General features: G+C 41.4%; 1 long non-coding RNA gene across 1 annotated transcript in view; it reads right to left on the bottom strand.

Moving 5' to 3' along the window:
• The window catches only part of LOC148130635 (uncharacterized), a 43,896-nt gene extending 34,660 nt beyond the window's left edge, over positions 1–9,236 (bottom strand). The window contains exons 1-2 of the long non-coding RNA XR_015749581.1: positions 9,164–9,236; positions 6,165–6,316 (exon numbers count right to left, since the gene is read on the bottom strand). This is a non-coding gene — a long non-coding RNA (uncharacterized LOC148130635). The remainder of the gene's footprint in view (positions 1–6,164; positions 6,317–9,163) is intronic.
• Positions 9,237–23,042: the final 13,806 nt, after the last annotated feature.

Consider the following 23,042-nt stretch of genomic DNA (forward strand, 5'->3'; position numbering starts at 1 on the left):
GAGGAGCACCACTACAAAACCTAGCTAAACACCTAGCAAAAGAGCTACAGCCCCATGCTGAAACAGCAGCTTCTCATGTAAAAACTCATACCACTTCTTGGAAATGATCAAAGATCTACACGTGGAGCAAGAAGATCTGCTTGTAAGTTTTGACGTGGTTTCACTATTCACTCAAGTCCCGATAAAAGAGACCCTTGAAATCATCAAAAATAAATACCAACCAGCTAAACACCTCATGGAACTAACAGAACACTGCTTAACCAACACATATTTCATATACAAAGGACAAAGATACAAACAAATAGAAGGAGCTCCCATGGGATCACCACTGTCACCTGTCATTGCAAACCTGTTCATGGAAGAATTCGAATCCAGAGCCCTGGCCAATGCCATCCTCAAACCCAAACTATGGTTAAGATACATCGATGACACATTCGTGATTTGGCCCCATGGACAAGAAAACCTAAACAATTTCCTAACACACCTAAACAGCGCACACCCCAAAATCAAGTTCACCATGGAAACAGAAACAAACAAACAACTACCATTCCTAGATGTACTAATCTACAAAAAACAGATGGCACACTAGGACACACCATATACCAGAAGAAAACCCACACCAACCGCTACCTCAACGCCCAATCCCACCACCACCCAGCACAGATAAACTCCGTGGCTAAAACACTAATTACCAGAACCAAACGCCTGGCAGACAAGACACACATTAAGACTGAACTATGCACCCTGACTAAAGTACTGACAGCCAACGGCTTCCACAAAAGCAAAATCACCAGCTTGATCCACAAAAACACACTGAAACATAATAGAGACCCAGAAGATGAACAGACCTATGGAACAGCTGTCCTGCCCTACATAAGAGGTACTACAGACAAAATTAGTAAGGTACTACACAGACATCACATCAGGACTGCCTTCAAAACAGACAGAAAAATAGCAGCCATCCTTAGCAACCCCAAAGATAAAATTGACCTGGAAAACCAAGGCATATACGAAGTCCCCTGTGCATCATGCCCGGCCACATACATTGGACAGACCAATAGAAGAATAAGCACCCGCCTGGATGAACACAAAAATGCAGTCAAAAAGCTGGAACACACTTCCTCACTAGTCCAACACATGGAAGCCACAGGTCATAGCATCAACTTCAATGGCACCAAAACCCTGGCCACTATAGAAAACCCTAATCACAGAATCATCAGAGAAGCCATAGAGATTGAAAAAGACCAGAAAGCATGAATAGAAGAGATGATTCCACCAGGCTGTCAATCATTTGGAAGCCTGCACTCACAAACAAAAAATCTCCACACCACAAGCCAGGCAAACACCTGGGCACAAACAGATCCCCCTGATACCTCCAGCTCAAACACATCCCAACCAGGCACCCAGATGAAACCCAGCTTCCTAACTAATGATAGCCGTCCATTTACCCGAAGCCAAGCTGCACTAAAGGCCTCCATTAAAGCAACACAATGCTGCCAGCCAATCAAGATACAAAAAGAGCCAAAAACAGACAGAAGATATTAGAGACACCAATCAAGCAGAACACAGCAAACTCCGAGACCAATAAACACAGACCAAGACTCCCAACCAATCAGGATGAAGAAAAAAACCATTCTGGCACAGCAATAGGCTGCCCCAAATTCAAATCTGAAACCACTGTAAAAGTCTGACTCACAGACGGACACAATACAGAAGCCTGATGATGGCAGATGAGATTCTGCTGAAACGTTGCTACAACTTTAAAAGAACAACTACAATGACGTGGGAAAATACCCGAACCAAGCCGAACACCATACATGTAAGTACCCGAAAACTTAAGAAAACAAATATATATATATATATATATATATATATATATATATATATATATATATATATATATATATATATATATATATATATATATTCGTAGATTTTCACAGGTACAGGTATGTAGGTCTAGGTGTGTTCGGGTCTTTTCCCATGTAAGATTAAGGGTATCTTGATGACATTTCGGCGAGGTCCCACTCGCCATCCTCAGGCTGGTGCTTTCAGCTTTGTGCCAGTGCAAGCAGTGTGTGATCGGAGTTGCCGTCTCTCTATAAATACTGGTGGTGGGGGCTGGTGTGCTGGGCTGGCTGGCTGCGCTGCTGCCTCTTGATTGGTTGATGGAGTTGATGTTGGTATAATGGGCTGTGTGATGGCCTTGTGAGTTTTGTTGTGGAGATATCCTGGATCTTGTGCTGTAATCTCCCGGGTCGTTTGTTTTGTAGTGATCTTTTTTCCATTAGCCTCTCATGTTCTAACGGCTTGGATAATGGGTTGTGTGTTTACCTTGTGAGACTTATTGCTGTGGTATGCTTGGTGTTGTGCTGTGATATCCTGGGTCATTTGCTGTGTTGCAACTTCTTGAGTTCTTGTGGTGTAATTTCCTGAGCTTTCTGATGTGATATCCTGAGCGGGTGGCTGTGATGTAGCATTCTGGGTTTTAGTCTGACTTTGAGTTTGGGGCCTGGGTCTGTGTTTTTGGCGTGTGTCAGCTTGTTTGGTTTTGGGGTTGGGTGGTGCGACAGCTGGCGAGGCAGCCATGGTCTGTTTTCTGGATGGTGATTGTCCTTCGTTTATAGGATGGGCTTGGGCCTGGGTCTGATGAGGGGGATTGGTGGTGGTGTCCCGTGTTGTTTCGGGTCTGGTGTTGGTTTTCATGGCTGGGACTCGTTTGTTGGTGAGGGTTAGCTTCCAGATGTCTGGTAGGCGGGAGGTATTGTCCCGTCTATTCATGTTATGGGGGTGTTTCTCTCTCTCAATGGCTTCCCTGAATATTCTCTTGCTGGAGTGTTCAGTGTTGGAAATTTATTTGGTTCCTTCGAAATTAATTTCATGTTCTGTGGCTTTAAGGTGCTGGAAGAGGGAGGAAGTATTTTCTTCTCTTCTGACTGCATTTTTGTGTTCTGCGATGCGTGCCTTTATTCTCCTGTTGGTTTGTCCAATGTATGTGGCTAGGCAATTGTTGCATGGTATTTCATAAACTCCTTGGTTTTCTAGCTGGATCTTGTCTTTGGGGTTTCTTAGGATGTTGGTTATTTTTTGGTCAGTGCCAGAGGCTGTCATCACACAACCCATTACCCAAGCCATTACTACACAGGAGGCTAATGGAAAAAAGATCACTACAAAACAAACGACCCAGGAGATTACAGCACAAGATCCAGGATATCTCCACAACAAAACTCACAAGGACATCACACAGCCCATTATACCAACATCAACTCCATCAACCAATCAAGAGGCAGCAGCGCAGTCAACCAGCCCAGCACACCAGCCCCCCCCCCCACCAGTATTTATAGAGAGACAGCAGCTCCGATCACACACTGCTTGCACTGGCACAAAGCCGAAAATACCAGCCTGAGGATGGCGAGTGGGACCTCGCCGAAACGTCGTCAAGATACTAACAGAACACTGCTTAACCAACACATATTTCATATACAAAGGACAAAGATACAAACAAATTGAAGGAGCCTCTATGGGATCACCACTGTCACCCGTCATTGCAAACCTGTTCATGGAAGAATTTGAATCCAGAGCCCTGGCCAATGCCATCCACAAACCCAAACTATGGTTAAGATACATCGATGACACATTTGTGATTTGGCCCCATGGAAAAGAAAACCTAAACAATTTCCTAACACACCTAAACAGCACACACCCCAAAATCAAGTTCACCATGGAAACGGAAACAAACAAACAACTGCCATTCCTAGATGTACTAATCTACGAAAAAAACAGATGGCACACTAGGACACACCGTATACCAGAAGAAAACACACACCAACCGCTACCTCAACGCCCAATCCCACCACCACCCAGCACAGATAAACTCCGTGGCTAAAACACTAATTGCTAGAAGCAAATGCCTGGCAGACAAGACACACATAAAGACTGAACTATGCACCCTGACTAAAATACTGACAGCCAACGGCTTCCACAAAAGCAAAATCACCGGCTTGATCCACAAAAACACACTGAGACACAATGGAGACCCAGAAGATGAACATACCTATGGAACAGCTGCCCTGCCCTACATAAAAGGTACTACAGACAAAATCAGTAAGATACTACACAGACATCACATCAAGACTGCCTTCAAAACAGACAGAAAAATAGCACCCATCCTTAGAAACCCCAAAGATAAAATTGACCTGGAAAACCAAGGCATATACAAAGTCCCCTGTGCATCATGCCTGGCCACATACATTGGACAGACCAATAGAAGAATAAGTACCCACCTAGATGAACACAAAAATGCAGTCAAAAAGCTGGAACACACTTCCTCACTAGTCCAACGCATGGAAGCCACAGGTCATAGCATCAACTCCCAGGAATTTAAAGGAGAAAACTGTCTCCACACAGCCCCCCTCAATGTAAAGTGGGGCGGGTTCCTCTCTCTTCTTCTGGAAGTCTAACATCATCTCCTTTGTTCCATATAACCATCAATTTCCCAATTTTTAAAATTAGGATTCTTCATAAAGGCAGTTTTGTATTTCCCATATGTGCTTTTTCAAAAGGCTTTTGAAAAAGCCTTTTGTCTTTGCTTTTCCCTGAAGAAGTTTTGCTTCTCATCCAAGAAGCTTCTTCAGTGCCTTACATATTCCTGAACTGAAGAAACTTCTTGGATGAGAAGCAAAACAGCGTCAAGAAAAATCAAATAGAGTCAGTTACCAGTACCTTTTCAAAATGCACCTTTGGAACAACCATGACCTGGATGACTGAGAATCTCCATAGACATTTAGTTTTGTGTGGGAAAAACAATCCACCAAATCAGAGGTGGTATTCAGCAGGTTCTGACCAGTTCTGGAGAACCTGTAGTGGAAATTTTGAGTAGTTTGGAGAACCGGCCAATACTATTATCTGCCTCCCAAGTCCCAGCTGATCGGTTGGATCTTCTTTGGTTGCCCAGCCCAGGAAACGGAGCTGGAAAGCAGGTTAGTGGGGTGGGGAGGGAATGGGGATTTTGCAGTATCCTCCTTCCCCTGCCACGCCCACCAAGCCACGCCATGCCCATCAAGCCACACCATGCCCACCAAGCCACGCCATGCCCACCAAGCCACGCCCACAGAACCAGTAGTAAATAATTTTGAATCCCACTACTGCATCAAATATTATAAAATATCCTTTCATGTTGTTCATATTGCCAGTAAAGATTTGAAGCACATTCACACATTCTAGACCATTCTCAGTCTTAGCAACTTTAAGACAAGTGGACTTCAACTCCGAGAATTCCCAAGCCAGCAACTGTTCTAGACAGTTTCTCTGGTGACAAATGCCAATGATGCATCATCTTACAAGAAATATAAATTCTATTTAAGATTAGAGCATAATGCAAATTTCAGTCCTTTCCCATTGTTCCATTTACATATCACAATCAACAATTGATTTTATCAACCCATTTTATCATACATTCTCTCATTTCTTCTTTTGCCTCTTATTTCAACCAAATATATATACATATTAGCAATGTGTTCATCTTCAGTAGATAAGTCCTATTTCAAACTCAGTTTTACAATATATTCAACATAATAAATTAAATGATATTAATTACTAGTTTAAATTTTTTACATAATTTAGTTATTGAACATAAATACATAAAAATAATAAAATATTTTATCCACTTTAAATCTTTCTAACAATTGGGAACTCATTGACAAGCATATCCTTCTATCTTCTCTAGATGTTTTTTTTACAATTCCCTGATGAAAATTTGAGAGAACATCACATATTACTGTAGATTTATGTTTTTTATGTTGAAAGCCATAAAAGTATTTTCAGGAAGAACCTAAATTTGCATTTATTCTATGCTGTAAAAATATCTCGCCTAACATAATGATTTTTAAAGTTGATATTCGGTTTAACTTTATTGTACCATAGGTATCCATGCCTCCCAACCCTCAGATCATCACCTTCTAACTCCAATAGTCTTCTATTTCTCAGCAAGACCCATTCTTTCATCCAAACTAAACAGCAAGTAGTGAAATATTATTTCAAATCTGGTAACCTGTATCCTTTTAACACTGTAAAGCAAAGAAAAACTGGAGTAAGATTGTAAGGACAGTTGCAATCATGCAATTTCATTTAGCAACTATCAAACCTGGGAACGATATTTTACTTACCTCCTCTTCCTCACTTATATCTGAAATAAATTCACCTTCTTCGTCTGCACAATAACGTAAGAATTCATGCTGGGGAAGCATCTTCTCAGTTACCGAATAAAGGTGTCCTTTAAATGCCACCCAGTTATGATTCACTTTGTATTCAATTTTAGCTTTGAACCAACCAGGATTATGACATGGAGAGAGAAAGGAAAAAAGTACAATCAGATTAATCTGTGGTTAGGGTCAGGATATACTCTAGATTGAGCTATATGTTTTTTTCTTTCTATTTAAAAATTACGTAGTTAATTTCCTTGATTTAATTATTTTTGGTTGTGGTTTCTTTTTGGATAGGTGGGTAACCAAAATCCAAGACAAAGAACAAGAGAACAGCAAAGCCCTCCTCCCATATATAAAAGGCACTACAGACAAAATCAGCAAGATCCTCCAAAAACACAACATTAAAACAGCATTCTGCACAAACAGAAAAATATCCACCATCCTAAAAAACCCTAAAGACAAAATCGAGTTAGAAAACCAAGGAGTATACGAAATCCCTTGCACCGCCTGCCCCACCACATACATCGGACCAACCACCAGAAGAATAAGTGCACGCATTGAAGAACACAAGAACTCAATCAAAAAAGAAGAACCAACCTCTTCCCTGGTCCAATACCTCAAAGCCACAGGACATGAGATTGACTTTAAAAATACCAGAACTATCACCAAAACCAAACACTTCAACAACAGAATAATCAGAGAAGCCATATAGAAAAACGCCCACACAGCATGAATAAACGAGATGATACCTCCCACCTACCAGCCATTTGGAAACCCACCCTCATTAACAAACGAGTACCCAACATGAAGAATGACACCAGACCCACACCCACGAGGGCCACACAAGATGCTACCACCACACTTCCACGTAGAAAGCAGACTCACACCCACACAGAAGATGAGACACGACCACGGATCAGAAGCCGTACCACAGCTGCATCACTATCCGCTTCAAACCCCTCCGACCCATACATGAAGTGAACTGACACCCACCATGAAGATGTGGCACGACCACGAATGCAAAGCCAAACAACAGGATCACAGCTCACCAGCTCAAATCCTCCAGCAACTAAGACTAACCTGAGCACAACCAAGCCCCCACCTGAACAGAACACACCCCCAGCCAATCAGAACACAGCCAACCCCCAACCAATCAGAACACAGCCAAGCCCCCACCCAATCAAGTCACACCACCACTAGCAGTTAAAAGGAAGAAGCAGCTGCAAGCTCACATTACTCTGAGAAGCACAAAGCCGAAGACACAAGCCTGAAGATGATAAATGAGACTTCATCGAAATGTCGCCTAGATACTTCCAATTTTACGCGGGAGAAAACCCGAATAACCAAAGATACACACACACACACAAGTAATTGTTCCATTTGTCCTTCAAAGTTGGCTTCTTCTTAGTAAAACTCCTCCCCCTCTGGTTTACTTTGTTCTTGTGTATGCTGAGTCACCATTTCTAATTTCTGTAATATGTAACTACACTTTTCAAGTTTAATTTTTATCATGTCCCTTATGTCTTGCAAATCCAATCTTGTATCTTGTAATCCAGTCTTACATCAACAAAAAGTTCCTCCATTATATTTTCTACTTTTTTCTATTTTTCTTTCCTCTTCTTTAATAGCTAAAATCTTCTTCTTTAATAGATATATTCAATTCCAGAGTCCAGTATATTATTTCAGCCAATTTATTTTCAACAATCTATACTCTTGACCCTTTGCTCCAGGTCTTCTAATTGGCCCCACCTATTTCTCAAGTAACCAGGTGGTTCTATGACAATAATAAAGTTCGTTTTACTTTCTTTTAAGTTCCAAAATCCAAACTCTTGAGAAGACCAGACACTTTTAAAAACATACTAAAATATTCCAGTGCCATCAGGTGGCGGTCTTGAGTCTTTTTGCCTTTAACTTTCTTTATTAAATTTAATACTTTTATTAAGTTCATGAATTTCAATCATTAGCTGTTATTTCTTTTCTTTTCAATTTTAGCATTAGTAGTTCAATAGTTATCCAGTTTAATTTCTAAACCTTTGTTGTGTTAAAGTATTTTCCTTTAAATTTTCTCCTCCAAATTAATCCAATACAGTAATTCAATATGAATTTCATAAAATCCAGTTTCCTTCTCACTTTCTCTGGTTGCCGCTTCCACACACTTTCCTCCAAGATAGCACTTTATTTTAATTCCGGGGTAACTCAAAAACAATGTCTTTTTCCTGGTTCACACTCTGCTCGCAACTTCTCTGCTCCAGTACAAAACTTATTTTCCCGGAGTGTTCTTCGTCTTTGTGGTGGCCATTTTGAGACCACCGCTGCAGCTTGTCTTTGAGAGGGGTTTTCCCTGTTAGGGAGGGGAGTTGCGGCTCCCCTCAATCCTCCAGGCTATTTCCCCCTTTTTCACCACCCCTACAGGGTGGTTCTGGTCCTGATCGGGACCCTCCAGCAAGTGAGCTTGAGCGAAAGCATGCATGATCGCGGATTCCGCTCCGATTCCGATGAGGAGCAAATCAGAATCTCAGGAGATGTTTCCTGAATTTCACTTCACTTCATCAATCTCACTTCAGGGGAAGGGAGGGGGTAAGCCCATCCTGGTCATGTGATTCTTCTGCTGAGTGACCGCTGTGCTTGGTGCTCCCAGTTGGGGTTGCTAAGCAAGGTCTATTCAAAGCTCCTCCCCCTTTTCACATGCAGGTGGTGTTGAAGTCTCCACAAAGAGGCAGGATTTTGATCATATTGCCACAACTGGAAAGCTCCCCACCTCATATATATACAGAATGAGAGAGTTGGAAGGGACCCTGGAGGTCTTGTAGACCAACACCCTGCCCAAGCAGGAAACCCTCTCATAGACACCACACCATGTTGCCCTCCAGAGACCACCCCACCACCAGCACCCCAGTTTCAGAGTGGCCTCTCTTCCCTTCACATACTATACTTATCTGTAAAACCTGTGAGAAACGTACTAATCTCAGCTTCAATTTCATCGAGCTTTGTAGCCCATGGCAACAGTTGTGCCGCAAACTTTTCAGCTTCCAGGATTATATCAACATCTGAAATGAATGCAGAAAGAAAACTTACTTAGATTTGAGTAATACTTTCTCTCCTCTATCCAAAGAACCCATCTTGTAGCACCACACCACCACAAAACAAGCAACGGAAGACATGTGTAGGATCACACAGCTAGGAAAAGAACTTCAATTAAAGGAGAATATTTGTAGCTCAGACTTGAAATGAGAAGCCCTTGGTGCTCTCTGAGCTTGATGGTTTTCTTGCAGACCTTTCATTATCCAATCCTGGTAACATCAGCAGCACACACGTGCTGGCACTGATGATGTTACTTAGTTTGGGTCATGAAACGTCTGAAAAAAAAACCACCAAGCTCGAGAGCACCAAGGAACCCTCGAAAGTTCCTTTTCTCTGTTCCAAAAGGCAAAATATGTTTTCTTTACTTTCTCTGACGAAGCTAAAGCCCAGTCTTTGCCACCAATGCTGTGTGGTTTCTCACTGGGCAAGGGAGTCCTGGGTAGGTGTCTTTGTGAAGCTCACTCTGGAAAGCAGTGTGTCAATTTCCTCTTTCCACTGTGAGAATGTCAACATCTGCAGGAGTCAATAATATAACAGCAAGGCAAGAGAGCCAGTTTGCTGAAGGGGTTAAGGGATCAGGAGACTATGAATTCTAATCCTGCCTTAGGCACAGAGCCTGGGCCAGTCCCTTGCTCTCAGCCCTGGAAAAAGGGGAATGATAAAACACAGCAATCTGGGTGATTGAAGGCTGATGGGAAGAGCGAATCCCAGTTGAAACCAGAATAAAAGTCTGTCCATGTGTTGTGGATGTTTTCATCAGGTCTTCTGACTGCTGGTTGGGGTTCATGGACACGTTTTGCTAGCCTGCTGCCTGTTTGTCCTACATACTGGCTGTTGCAGTCTTTACACACTGGGTGTTGTAGATGACTCCTGTTTTTTCTTCTGGTGCTTGCTGGGTCTTTTGGTTTCCTTAGGAAGTTTTGGAGGACTTTAGTTGGTTTCTGTGCTAGGTGATGTTGTGTGATTGTTGTAGCCTGTTGGTTGTTTCTGAGATGTTTCTGATATATGGCAGTGATGTACTTGCATCACTGTGCAATAGTGGGTTGAGTGGTCAGGCACTGTTGGTAAATTTGCGTGGATATCCATTTTGTTGGAAAATGTTGTATAGACAATCTGTTTCCTTTTCCAGATGTTCAGGTTGCTGCAGTGAGTTTGTGTTCATCTAAACAGTGTTCCTCTACAGCTTCTCTTGTGGGAGGTTGGTTACTTTGGTAGTGGAGCATTTGGTTGATGTAGGTGGTTTTTCGATAGACTGGTGTTTCTAGTCTGCCATCATAGTCTCTGCTGATAAGGATATCCTGGAAGGGTGTTGTTGTTTTCTTCTTCCCTTGTGACTTTTCTTCCTTTGAGGTTTTTAATAAGAGATTGGACAACTCTTTGTTTGGAATGGTCTGGGGTCACCTGTTTGAGCAGAGGGTTGGACTTGAAGACCTCCAAGGTACCTTCCAACTCTATTATTCTGTTAAGATGTTAGTTCATGGTTCTCTGGATCTTCAGTCTGGCAGCTTCCTGACTCTAGGAAATACATGTGGCTAGTTTTCTGAAACCGAAGGAGTACATGAGGAATATCTGCAGCAGCAGCTGAATGTTTAATCCTTCCATTCTGCTTCCATTCTGCTGCTAATCTAGCTAGGTGGGTGGAAATAAAGGCTACAGAATAATTCACTATTTTAGTATCATGAGCTACTCAGAGTTACCATGTGGTAAGATGAATGGCTAATATATTTTACAAGTTTATTTGTTTATCTAATACATAATTTTGTCCATTGACTTGGCAGATTTAATGAATCATTATCAAGATGGCAAAGGAGGGACCTGGACACATGAGATGGAGGGAATGTGGGATTAGTTTTTTAATTAATGAACCACATCCAGTATGAAGCTCCCCTATTGGGTCCCCAAGCCCTCTGGCAGAGCCCAGTCTTAAGGCTCTAATGAAAAGTCAGGAAGGTGGGAGCCGATCTCACTTCAGGAGGTGGGATGTTTCAGAGGACAGGAGCCAAGGCAGAGAAGGCTATTCTTCTGGAGCCCAGCAGCCAAAATTCCTTGGTTGACAGGATCCATAGCATGCCCCCTCTCTGCCAGCACGAGTGGGGTGGGCCAGTATCACCAGGGTGAAATGGGGCCTCAAGTAGCCTGGACCCATACCATGCAGGCCTTTAAAGGTAATAAGCAGCACCTTGAATTGCACCAGGAAGCAAAGTGAAGCTCGCAAAGCAGTGGGGTAACACTGTTTGCAAGCAGTGGGGGGTCTGAACAATGACCCGCACCACTACACTATGCAGCTTCCAAATGCTCTTCAGTAGCTCCAGGTAGAGCACATTGCAAGTCCCAAGAGGTGTTGACCAGGGCTTGAGTGACTAAGTGCCGGGACTCCCAATTCAGAAAAGGCTGCAACTGGTGCACAAGAGGGAGTTGGGCAAAGGCTCTCCTAGCCCTGACTCCCCCCCACCCCCACTTGTTCTTTGAGCAGGAGTCATGAGTGCAGGAGAATCCCCAAGCTGTAGACTGGCTCTGTCTGGGGTAGCCCAACTCCTGTAGCTGACACAAATGGATACCCTGGTCAAGGGTATCGAAGGCCACTGAAAGGTCAAGGAGAGCAATAATGGTTGCATTACCCCCTATCCCACTCTCAATGGATGAGAAACAGAGAGGTAGAGATAAAGAAAGGAAGGAAGGAAGGAAGGAAGGAAGGAAGGAAGGAAGGAAGGAAAGAAGGAAGGAAGGAAGGAAGGAAGGAAGGAAAAGAAAGAAAGAAAGAAAGAAAGAAAGAAAGAAAGAAAGAAAGAAAGAAAGAAAGAAAGAAAGAAAGAAAGAAAGAAAGAAAGAAAGAAAGAAAAGATGCTGATTCAGTTCTACTGAGGAATTATTGAGTCTGTCATCTGCACCTCTATAACTGTCTGGTTTGGTTCTGCAACCCAACAAGACAGACACAGACTTCAGAGGGTAATTAGGACTGCAGAAAAAACAATTACTACCAACCTGCCTTCCATCGAGGACCTGAATACTTCACGAGTCAAAAAGAGGCCTGTGAAAATATTTGCAGACCCCCCACATCCTGAAATAAACTGTTTCAACTTCTACCCTAAAAACGACTCTATAGTGCACTGCACACCAGACGCAAGGACAGATTTATTTATTTATTTATTTTTGTCAATTGCTTACAAGATAATAGGTACAACTAAAAAACATAGTTATGAAGACATGGATACATATAAGAAAAATAAAAAAATAAAAGAAACAATAGGAAAGGGACAGTGGGCATGTTGGTGCGCTTATGCACGCCCCCTACAGACCTCTCAGGAAAGGGGTGAGGTCAATAGTAGACAGTCTGAGGTTAAAGTTTTTGGGGTTTGGGGAAGAAACCACAGAGTCAGGTAGAGTATTCCAGACATTGACCACTCTGTCGCTGAAGTTGTATTTCCTGCAATCAAGTTTGGTGCGAAGAACCTTGAGTTTGTATCTGTTGTTTGCTCTTGTCTTGTTATGGTTGAAGCTGAAGTATTCATTGGCAGGTAGGACATTGCAATGTATGCTTCCATATACTATACTTAGATCGGACCGCAGTTCTAGATTTTCTAGGTCAAGAATTTCAAGTCTGGTGGCATAAGGTATTCTGCAATGAGTAGAGGAGTGGAGAACTCTTCTTGTGAAATATTTCTGGACTTTCTCAACTGTGTTAATATCAGATACGTAATGTGGGTTCCAGACTGATGAGCTGTATTCAATATTAGTCTAGCAAATGTTTTGTATGCTCTAGTTATTAGTGTAATATTACCGGAGAAAAAGCTACGTAAGATTAGCTTAATGCCTTTTTGGCTATATAGTTACAGTGGGCTCTAGCACTTAGGTTTTTAGAGATGAGTACTCCAAGATCCTTGAAAGAGTTTGGATGTTCAACAAGGTCTTGACTATTCAGCCTATATTTTATTTTCTGATTTTTTTTTTGCCAATATGTAGGACAGAGCATTTATTTGTTGAGATTTGAAGTTGCCATTTGTTTGACCGTTCTGATACATAGTCAAGGTCGTTTTGAAGGGTAGCAGTGTTGTCTGTGGTGTTGAATAGCTTTACATAATCAGCGAAGAGAACACAGTTGCTCTTAATATGATCACAGAGGTCATTTATGTAGAGTATGAAAAGAGTTGGTCCTAGAACACTGCCTTGGGGGACACCACTGTTGACAGGTACAGAATTTGATAGGATGCTCCCAATTTTGACCATTTGTTGTCTGTTTGACAGGAATGCTTCTCTCCAGTTATGCAGGTGTCCAGAGATACCGTAAGATTTTAGTTTTAGTAGTAGTTTGTCGTGTACCACTGAATCAAAGGCTTTACAGAAGTCTATGTAGATTGCATCTATTGCTTTGCCCTGATCGAGTTGTGTAGTCCATATGCTTTTGCAGTGTAAGAGTTGCAGATTACATGATAGTTTTTCCCTGAAACCAAATTGTTTATTAGAGAGTAGGTTGTTTGTTTCTAAGTGGAGGATGATTGGTTGGTTAATAATTGATTCCACTTTGACTTTACAGGTGACTCACCATAAAGAGATTGGTCTGTAATTTTCAACTAGGCTGGGGTCTCCCTTTTTGAAGATGGGGATGACCGTGGCTAGTGACCATAGTTTTGGCAAGGAGCTGGTCCTGAAAGATTTTTCAAATATTATGCTTAGAGGTTCGGCTATGGTAGCGGATAGCTTTTTTAAGAAGTAGGCACATATTCTGTCCTGTCCAATAGATAGAGATGGTTTTAGATTGCATAGTGTTTTTTCAACATTGTCTTCTGTAAAATCGATGTGTATTAGATCATTGTAGTTGTCTGTGGTTCGGCTAGGAAATACTGGGCATGATCCATTGCTGTTTACAAATACTGAGCCAAAGAATGTGTTAAAGAGGTAGGCTTTAATAGCGTCATCATTGCAGTCATTTCTTCCAATGCTATTTCCTCAAATGCGATCACTCTGCTAAACAACTAATTCCCATAACACTGTGAAACTATTTAGTAAGACTGTATTACTATTCTTCTTCTCATCCTTCCTATTACCTATCTCTTCTAACTTATAACTATAACCGTGTTGCTTGTATCTTTACAATTTATATTGTTTCATTTGTTTCCTAGTATGATTTGATTGCTTATTAGTAACCTGTGACTATCACCAAGTGTTGTATCTTATGATTCTTGATGGATGTATTTTATTTTTTCTTCATGTACACTGAGAGCTTATGCACCAAAGACAAATTCCTTGTGTGTCCAAGCACACTTGCCCAATAAAGAATTCTATTCTATTCTATAAACTAAGCAGGCAAAAGAGGGAAGGTGGGAGGAAGACAGAGAGAGAGGAAGATGCCAGGTGGCCTCAGGACAGGTTTGTACATTTAGACTGTAACATAACTTACCATTAAGTACCTTAAAGTCAGGATTCTGTGAAATCATGAACTTCCTAATGTTCTTCATTGCCTTGCGAAGAGGCTCATGTTTCTCCTTTTCTTGCCACACTGAAAGAGAAGTTTAATATACAGGGACTTTAGCTGTGAGATAATACTGTGATACATGCACACCCAAGATAAATACTAGTTCATCTTAAATTGGAATCTATGGGTTTGAGTGATTCATTGGGTGTCCTTGAATTGGGAACAAATAAATTGCTTTTGGTTCTTCAATCTCCTTCCGGTTACCTTGAAAATGATTGTTGAAAGAAGGAAACACTTTTAATGCTGAACACTGTTGTTGTTAAAGTATTGTTTTACACCAAAGTTGCATTAGGTTTTTTTCAATGTATAGTCACCATCATCGTTGTTCCAAATGTGCTTTTTCAAGAGGCAACTGGACTTTGTTTTTCCTTGAAGATGTTTTGCTTCTCATCCAGAAAGCTTCTTCAGTTCTACCTGAATGGTGGAAAATGGAAGGCCCTGCACTCATCTGGCTGTTTGCACTTTCTCTGAAAGTCATTGAGGCCTCTTGGAGGTTTATCTGTGTCCTTGGGGTCATCAGAATAGTCAAATATATGTGGAACCTTCTTGGAACTGCTGAAAGGGCTGTGTTGTGAACTGGAGATGGGTGCTGTTGTGTCCCTCTGTTGAGAGAGGGCTGTTCAATTTTTAACATAGATGGCCTCTTTGACCTCTCTTTTTAACTCTTGCCTTGCTGTGACATTACCTTTGACCCCTCTTTCAAAGAGGCCATCTACATTGAAATTGAACCGCTCACTAATTAAAATTAAAATGTCAACCCTGTCAGGATATTTCTCCTTGGTTCTAAGTTTCCTCTCTCCTTGATTAGTTTCCATCCATCTCCATGTCCATCCAGGAAAAACAAAGCAGGGGGCATGTTTTTCATGCTCCTCAATGACTGGCCTTTCATCTAATATTTTGAATCAGCTCTTGGAAGACTTGGGACCAATGCTTTACTCCCCATGGTTCTTCGGTGTTTGCCATCATCATCGTCTCTGTTTGCCACAGTGATGTGTTTTGGTCACCATCCTTCACCAGCAACCCAAAATAATAGTCATTCTTGTGCCAATTTCTCCCACTTGGATGGGGAAATGGGCTCAGAGCCTCACCCTTTGGCACATGAGAAGAGGCTGACACCCATTTAATGGACCAAACAAGTTTCAGCCTGTCTGCTTTTACCCTTGCCAGATCTAGCCCTCAATCCCTGAGAAGGGGGCAGAGGTACCTGTGCTACATCTTCAGCTCTTTGTACCTGGGGAATTCCAGAGAGATGGTGGGAACATCACCGGTACCGATTTTGGCTGAGATTTTCTTTTGCTGGTATTTTATGTTGCACTCAAGGCACAAATAGCTGCATGCCATAAAGACACCGCAGCCATTCTTTCTAAATTGCCAACTCTGCAAGTTTTTGTTCTGAGTAGAAAATGATCCTGTGTGGAACCTGCAGAAATGTTAGAAACTTACCCAGAAGGGCCATCCACAAAGTGAAGACAATGAAGAAGAAGAGAAGTATAAGACATAATGTGGCACACTCGTGTCCTGTGAGGAATCGTATTATCTGGGTTTTAGTACCTGGTTTTGGGGAAAACAAACAAAGGAAAAACTTATATTTAGTATTACCACCAAGGACTTCAATGTTTATGATGCATCCCTGTGTGCTTCCTCTGACAGCATCCCAGGCTTCGCAAAGGGTCTCCATTCCTCCTCTGCTTGGAGAGGGTCCAGATCCTCCCTTCCCTCAAACGTCTCCTCTCTCGGTGGGGCTTCCTTCCCACTGCTTGGCACACATCCCCACAACCATCTCGTGATGGAAGGGTGTGTGGAGGGTGTTTAAGTGATAAGGGGGGGGGGTGGAAAGTTCGTTTCGGTGACGTGTCGTGTTTGTTTATGAATTGGAACCAGGAATTAAAGTGACCAACTAGTGTTACTGATGGGAAGACAGAACGAACTCACAAACAGGTTGCCTGGGGCCCTTCCTGTGGGTTGGCTCTTTGTTCAGGGTTCCTTCCAGAGCGCTAAAAGAATAAAGAGAGTTGGTGCAGGGGGGGGGGGGGGGTGTATGAAAAAAAAGGGAGGGGGGAGAAATAGTCAAAGGGGGGGGGGGGGGAATCTGAAGAGAAGGCAGTTAGGGGTGGAAATTCATAAGTAGTTTCGGAGAAGGTGGAGACAGTGTGAGATATGTAAAAAGTACAAGTTTACTGAAGAATGAGGGGTTGACTGATTGCAGCAGTGCAGTGGAAAGAAAGGCGAAGTAGTATTTGCAGACATAATAGGTCCAAAGAAACCCAGTATGGGGGTGCTAGATATATACTGAGCATTATGGACCATTATTCTAGATATGGGTTTTGCTATTTAATGAAAAGCAAAACTGAAACATATCAACATTTTTTCAATTGGCTTAGGTTTGCTGAAAGAAAGTCTAAACGACAACTGATAACCCTGGTGACAGATAATGGCACGGAATTTATTAATAACAAATTCCAGAACAGACTTAAGGTAGCTGGAATAGAGCATAAGAAGTCTGCTCCATACAGGCCAGAACATAACGCTTTTATTGAAAGAAGAGGCCAAACACTACAGGCAATGGTTAGAACAATGTTAACTGATTCTGGGTTACCTGATTCTTTGTGGGGGAGGCTACAATGTGTGCTAATAACATATTGAACAACGTTGTTAATACAACAACAGGTGAAATTCCATTCACCAGATGGCATGGCAGGAAACCTGATCTAAGTTACCTGCACACATTTGGTGCACCAGCATGGGTGCATATTCCTGCACAACTCAGAAAAAAAGGGCAACATAGAGCTAAAAGATTTTTCTTCGTTGGTTATCAGGCAAACCATAGGGCATATAGATTTTGGGAGAAAGGCACATCTAAAGTGTTATGTAGTGCTAGTGCCCAATTTCTAGAACATGAAGGATGGGAGAAATTAGAACAGGATGCCAATAAAGATGTAATTATTGAATCCTATAGAAATCCCATTAGTTATCCCTGTAACTTTAAAAATAAAGTAAAGAGACAAATACAGGATGAAATAGTGCCCATAAAGGAAGAAACAGACTCAATAGCTGAACAGGATGAGGAAGATGAACAGGTAGTAGTTCAACAAAGTCCTCCTGTAAGCCCTGTAATTCCCAGAAGAACTACACGTGTATCTAGACCGCCTGATAGGTACCAGGCTAACACAGTGTGCCAGATTAATCAAGTTCCTAATTCTGTAGAAGAAATTAAAAAGTATCCTAATAAGGAAAAAAGAAAAATGGTATGCAGCAATGAATAAGGAACTGAATTCATTAAATGAAAACCCTAACAGAGGGTAAATCTGCACCAGGGCTAGAAAGATGCTTAGAGGTGCAAATACATCTAGTTACAAGCTTTTTAACAATTAAAGCAATATTAGTAGCATTTCATATATGAAAGGATTGGTTCCAAAACTCACTTACTGGGTGGAGGCGGGGGTGGTGGTGGATGTTTTGATTTGTGACCTAGAAAATAATACAGTGTGTTTTTACATCCAACTTTAGTCGCTATAGTTGTTAATGTACCATCAAAATAAGTGAGGCATTTGTTCTTTATTAAACACAGTAGTCCATGACTTACAGCAGCTGCATTAGTGACCGTTCGAAATTACAATACATTGAAAAAAAGCGAGTTATGACCATCTTTCACACTTATGACCATTGTAGCATCCAAATGGGGACATGATCAAAATTCAGATGCTCATATTTGTGACCGCTGCTGTGTCTCAGGGTCATTTGATCCCCTTTTGTAACCTTCTGACAAGCAAAAACAGTGGGGAAGCCAGATTCATTTAACAATCGTGTCACTAACTTAACTTCTAAGATAGGGCCGAGGACACAAATCTTACTCTTGGTGGAAAGGTATTCAACAACCCTATCCCTTCTAGGGGCCTTGGGCAGGCTAGCCCACAATCGTAGTAGCTGCTAAACTGAATGCATGTTCTTGTTCATTGCAATGTGAGGCTATCAATGAGTTTGGGTCTCCCTGTCTAATCACTCACTGGTGTTCTCACAGTCTGGTTCCTCCCCATCTGTGACTGTCTTAAATAGTCACAGAGGCAATCCATGCAGGCAATCCAGTAAATTATATTAGAAGTTTCTACCACCTTCAAATCATCTGTGTAGTGTGTGAAATGTTCATCTTAGGAGTAGATTAAACTCCCTCTACTCTTTGATGGACCTATGATGCTGGCAGAAGACTCATCCAAGGTTTTACCAAGGAAGAGGCCACACTTTGGACCCCGGACACACCATTGAGAGTCGTAGGGGGCTGCAGCAGTGCCTCACGTAGTAAGACTCTGGGCCTGCGCACCACTGAGGTTGGCAGCTCGGCAGCTCAATTCCCATGAGCAAATAAATGCAGTGGGACAAGAAACGTGCATCCCCTGATTGCCTACCAGCATTCAGGTAAAGATAACACTGCACTGCCCGAAAAAATTCCTTTCACAGAGACAGGCAGCCACCTTGGTGATTCCTGGCTAACAAGTGATGTACGCTAAATAAATAAATAAACACCATTGAGAGGCCAATAGCGTTTGGTCTTTTCTGGACTTAAAAACTGTTTCAGCCTCTCTTGGCTAGGAAATAATTCCTGCCTAAATCCTTCAAGGCAATTTGCTTGCTATCTGCAGATCTGCCCTTGGATCACCTCTGCTATCTCTCTGAAGAGACAGTTGACAGCATCCCAGGCTCCTGTCAGAAAGCAGGGGGTCTCCATTCCTCCTCCTGATTAGAGGGGTCCCAGAATGTCCCTTCCTCTCTTACACGGGCCTCCTTCCCATTGCTTGGTACGCATCCCCACAGTCAACTAGGTGATGGAGGGCTGATGGGCGGGTGAAGCAACACCAGAACTTCAAGAAAGCCATGCAGCTAATTATGTTTCAAAACATAAGATCCCCAAAAAGTTAAAATAATATTAGTAGCACTCTGCCTAAAAGAGATGTCTCATTACAAAAGCTTACATACCTTTGGATGGTTTTTCTGATTTTCGTTTTCCTTCATCATCAGGGGTATGAGCTAGAAAATGCCAGAGTATATTGAGTTTAATTTAATATTCCAATTTCATGACTGCCTGCTCTGGAACAACTCTGGGTATCATAAAAGTAACATATAAAAAGCAAAGAAAAGACAGTTGATGGAAAACCAGGCCCTAATGGAAAAAACAAACAAACAAACAACAAAAACAGAAACAAAGGGGTTTATTTTCATTTATTTATTTATTTGATTTGTCAATCGCTTACAAGATACAGGTATAAGAATAAACATAGTTTTGAATACATGAGATGGATACTTATAAGAAAAATAAAAAGAATCAATACGACAGGAACGGTAGGCACGATTGGTGCGCTTAAGCATGCCCCCTACAGACCTCTTAGGAAAGGTCAATAGTAGACAGTCTAAGGTTAAAGTTTTTTGGGTTTGGGGAAGAAACCACAGAGTCAGGTAGAGTATTCCAGACATTGACCACTCTGTTGCTGAAGTCGTATTTCCTGCAATCAAGTTTGGTGCAATTAACCTTGAGTTTGTATCTATTGTGTGCTCTTGTGTTGTTATGGTTGAAGCTGAAGTATTCATTAACAGGTAGGACATTGCAATGTATGATTTTATATACTATACCTCGATTGGACCAAAGGCAGTGTAGTTCTAGGTTTTCTAGGTCTAGAATTTCAAGTCTGGTGGCATAAGGTATTCTACAATGAGTAGAGGAGTGGAGAACTCTTCTTGTGAAATATTTCTGGACTTTCTCACCTTTGTTAATATCAGATACATAATGTGGGTTCCAGACTGATGAGCTGTATTCGAATATTGGTCTAGCAAATGTTTTGTATGCTCTAGTTAGTAGTGTAATATTACCAGAGAAATAGCTACATAAGATTAGGTTAACAACTCTTAATGCCTTTTTGGCTATGTATTTACAGTGGGCTCTAGCAGTTAGATCATTTGACGTGAGTACTCTAAGATCCTTGACAGAGTTTGGATCATCAAAAAGGTCTTGAGTATTCAGCTTGTATTTTATTTTCTGATTTCTTTTGCCAATATGTAAGACAGAGCATTTATTTGAGATTTGAAGTTGCCATTTGTTTGACCATTCTGATACATAGTCAAGCTCTTTTTGAAGGGTAGCAGTATTGTCTGTGGTATTGAATAGCTTTACATAATCAGCAAAGAGAACACAGTTGCTCTTAATATGATCACAGAGGTCATTTATGTAGAGTATGAAAAGAGTTGGTCCTAGAACACTGCCTTGGGGACACCACTGTTGACAGGCACAGAATTTGATGGGACACTCCCAATTTTGACCATTTCTTGTCTGTTTGACAGGAATGCTTCTATCCAGTTATGCAGGTGTCAAGAGATACCGTAAGATTTTAGTTTTAGTAGTAGTTTGTCGTGTACCACTGAATCAAAGGCTTTACAGAAGTCTATGAAGATTGCGTCTATTGCTTTGCCCTGATCGAGTTGTGTAGTCCATATGTTTTTGCAGTGTAAGAGTTGCAGATTACAGGATAGTTTTTTTCTGAAACCAAATTGTTTATTAGAGAGTAGGTTTGTTTGTCTCTAAGTGGAGGATGATGGATTGGTCAATAATTTGATTCCATTACTTTACAGGTGATGCATCATAAGGAGATTGGTCTGTAATTTTCAACTAGGCTGGGGTCTCCCTTTTTGAAGATGGGGATGACCGTGGATTGTGACCATAGTTTTGGCAAGGAGCTGGTCCTGAAAGGTTTTTCAAAGATTATGCTTAGAGGTTCGGCTATGGCAGTGGATAGCTTTTTTAAGAAGTAGGCACATATTCCATCCCGTCCAATAAATAGGGATGGTTTTAGATTGCGCAGTGCTTTTTCAACAATGTCTTCTGTAAAATCGATATGTATTAGATCATTATAGTTGTCTGTGGTTCGACTAGAAAGTACTGGACTTGAACCATTGCTGTTTACAAATACTGAGCCAAAGAATGTGTTAAAGTGGTTTGCTTTGATGGTGTCATCATTGCAGTCTTTGCCATTAGGTCCTTTCAGGGGTGGGATGGACCTTGAGTCTTTTAGTTTGTTGTTTACAAAATTGTAGAAAACGCGGGTGGAATTGGTGCGTAGAAAGTTTTCCTCTTGTTTAATGTGATAATTAGTGCATTCAGTTTTTATCTGGTGGCATAGATTTTTGTATCGGCTTTTGAAGTTGGCAACGTGACCAGATTTGTTTTTTCGCCAAAGTGATCTCTTTTTGGATTGAAGCTTCCTTATTGTTATGGGTAATCTGTTTTTCCTGGTTTTGGGAGTTGTTATTGGTACCTATAGTTTGATGACTCTTTTGATTGCTAGTAAGAATATGTTGTAATGGTCTTCAACATTATTGCATCCAGTGAATAGAAATTGCCAATCAAGGGAAGAGAGATCGTTGATTATAAGATCATAGCTGCCTTTTTTGAAGTTATAATTGGGGATTTTGTCATTGTGATGATTTTTGTGTGGACGTATGTTGAGACAAAAGTCAATCATGTTGTGGTCACTGTTGGAAAAAGGTTCTTTAATTTGTATTCTGTAAGTTGAATTCAAACTATTGCAGAAGATGAGATTGAGGCAGTTGTTAAGCCTAGTATTGTTGATTACTAGTTGTTCCAGTCCTAGATTTGTTACAGCATTGTTGAAGGTTGCATGTATGGGTTCAGTTGTACATTCGTTTAGGGTCCAGTTAATATGAAGTAGGTTGAAGTCACCAAGAAAGATAAAAGCGTGTGGGCAGGATGCTGCCCATGTTAGTAGTGAATTTAGCTTGTTTACATGTTCGATGTCATTATCAGGTGCTCTGTAACATAGTAAGAATCGAAATGTGATATTTAAAGTCAGTTCACAGACAATTTTCTCAGGAAGAGCAAGCTCTTGGGCAACCTAGATGTTTTTTAGATATAAGGACTTTTTATAGAAGATAGCAACACCACCTCCTCTACGGATTTCACGATCAGATCGGTAAACATGATAGTCTCTTACTGAGGTAATGGAGTCAGGGAGAGATGCATTGAGTCATGTTTCACAGACAAATATGATGTCGAATTTAGCTGTATTTAGTAAGAGGAGAAATTCAGGTATTTTATTCACAAGGCTTCTTGCATTGAGTAGCTTGCATTTAAGGCCAGTTGTAGTTTGAATTGAGGTAGTTGGGGATGAGCGTGCCTAGTCTTGGGTGATGGTGGATTGGCTGAAGTAGGGTTCAATCAGTTATCTTAACCCAAGGCCAGATTTTCAACAATTTTTGAAACATAAATAAGATGTCCGAAGTATGGATTT

This window comes from Notechis scutatus, chromosome 4 (genome assembly GCF_049901735.1).
Source record: "Notechis scutatus isolate UNSWTSFEM ecotype Mainland chromosome 4, rNotScu1.2, whole genome shotgun sequence".
Lineage (NCBI taxonomy): Eukaryota > Metazoa > Chordata > Lepidosauria > Squamata > Elapidae > Notechis > Notechis scutatus.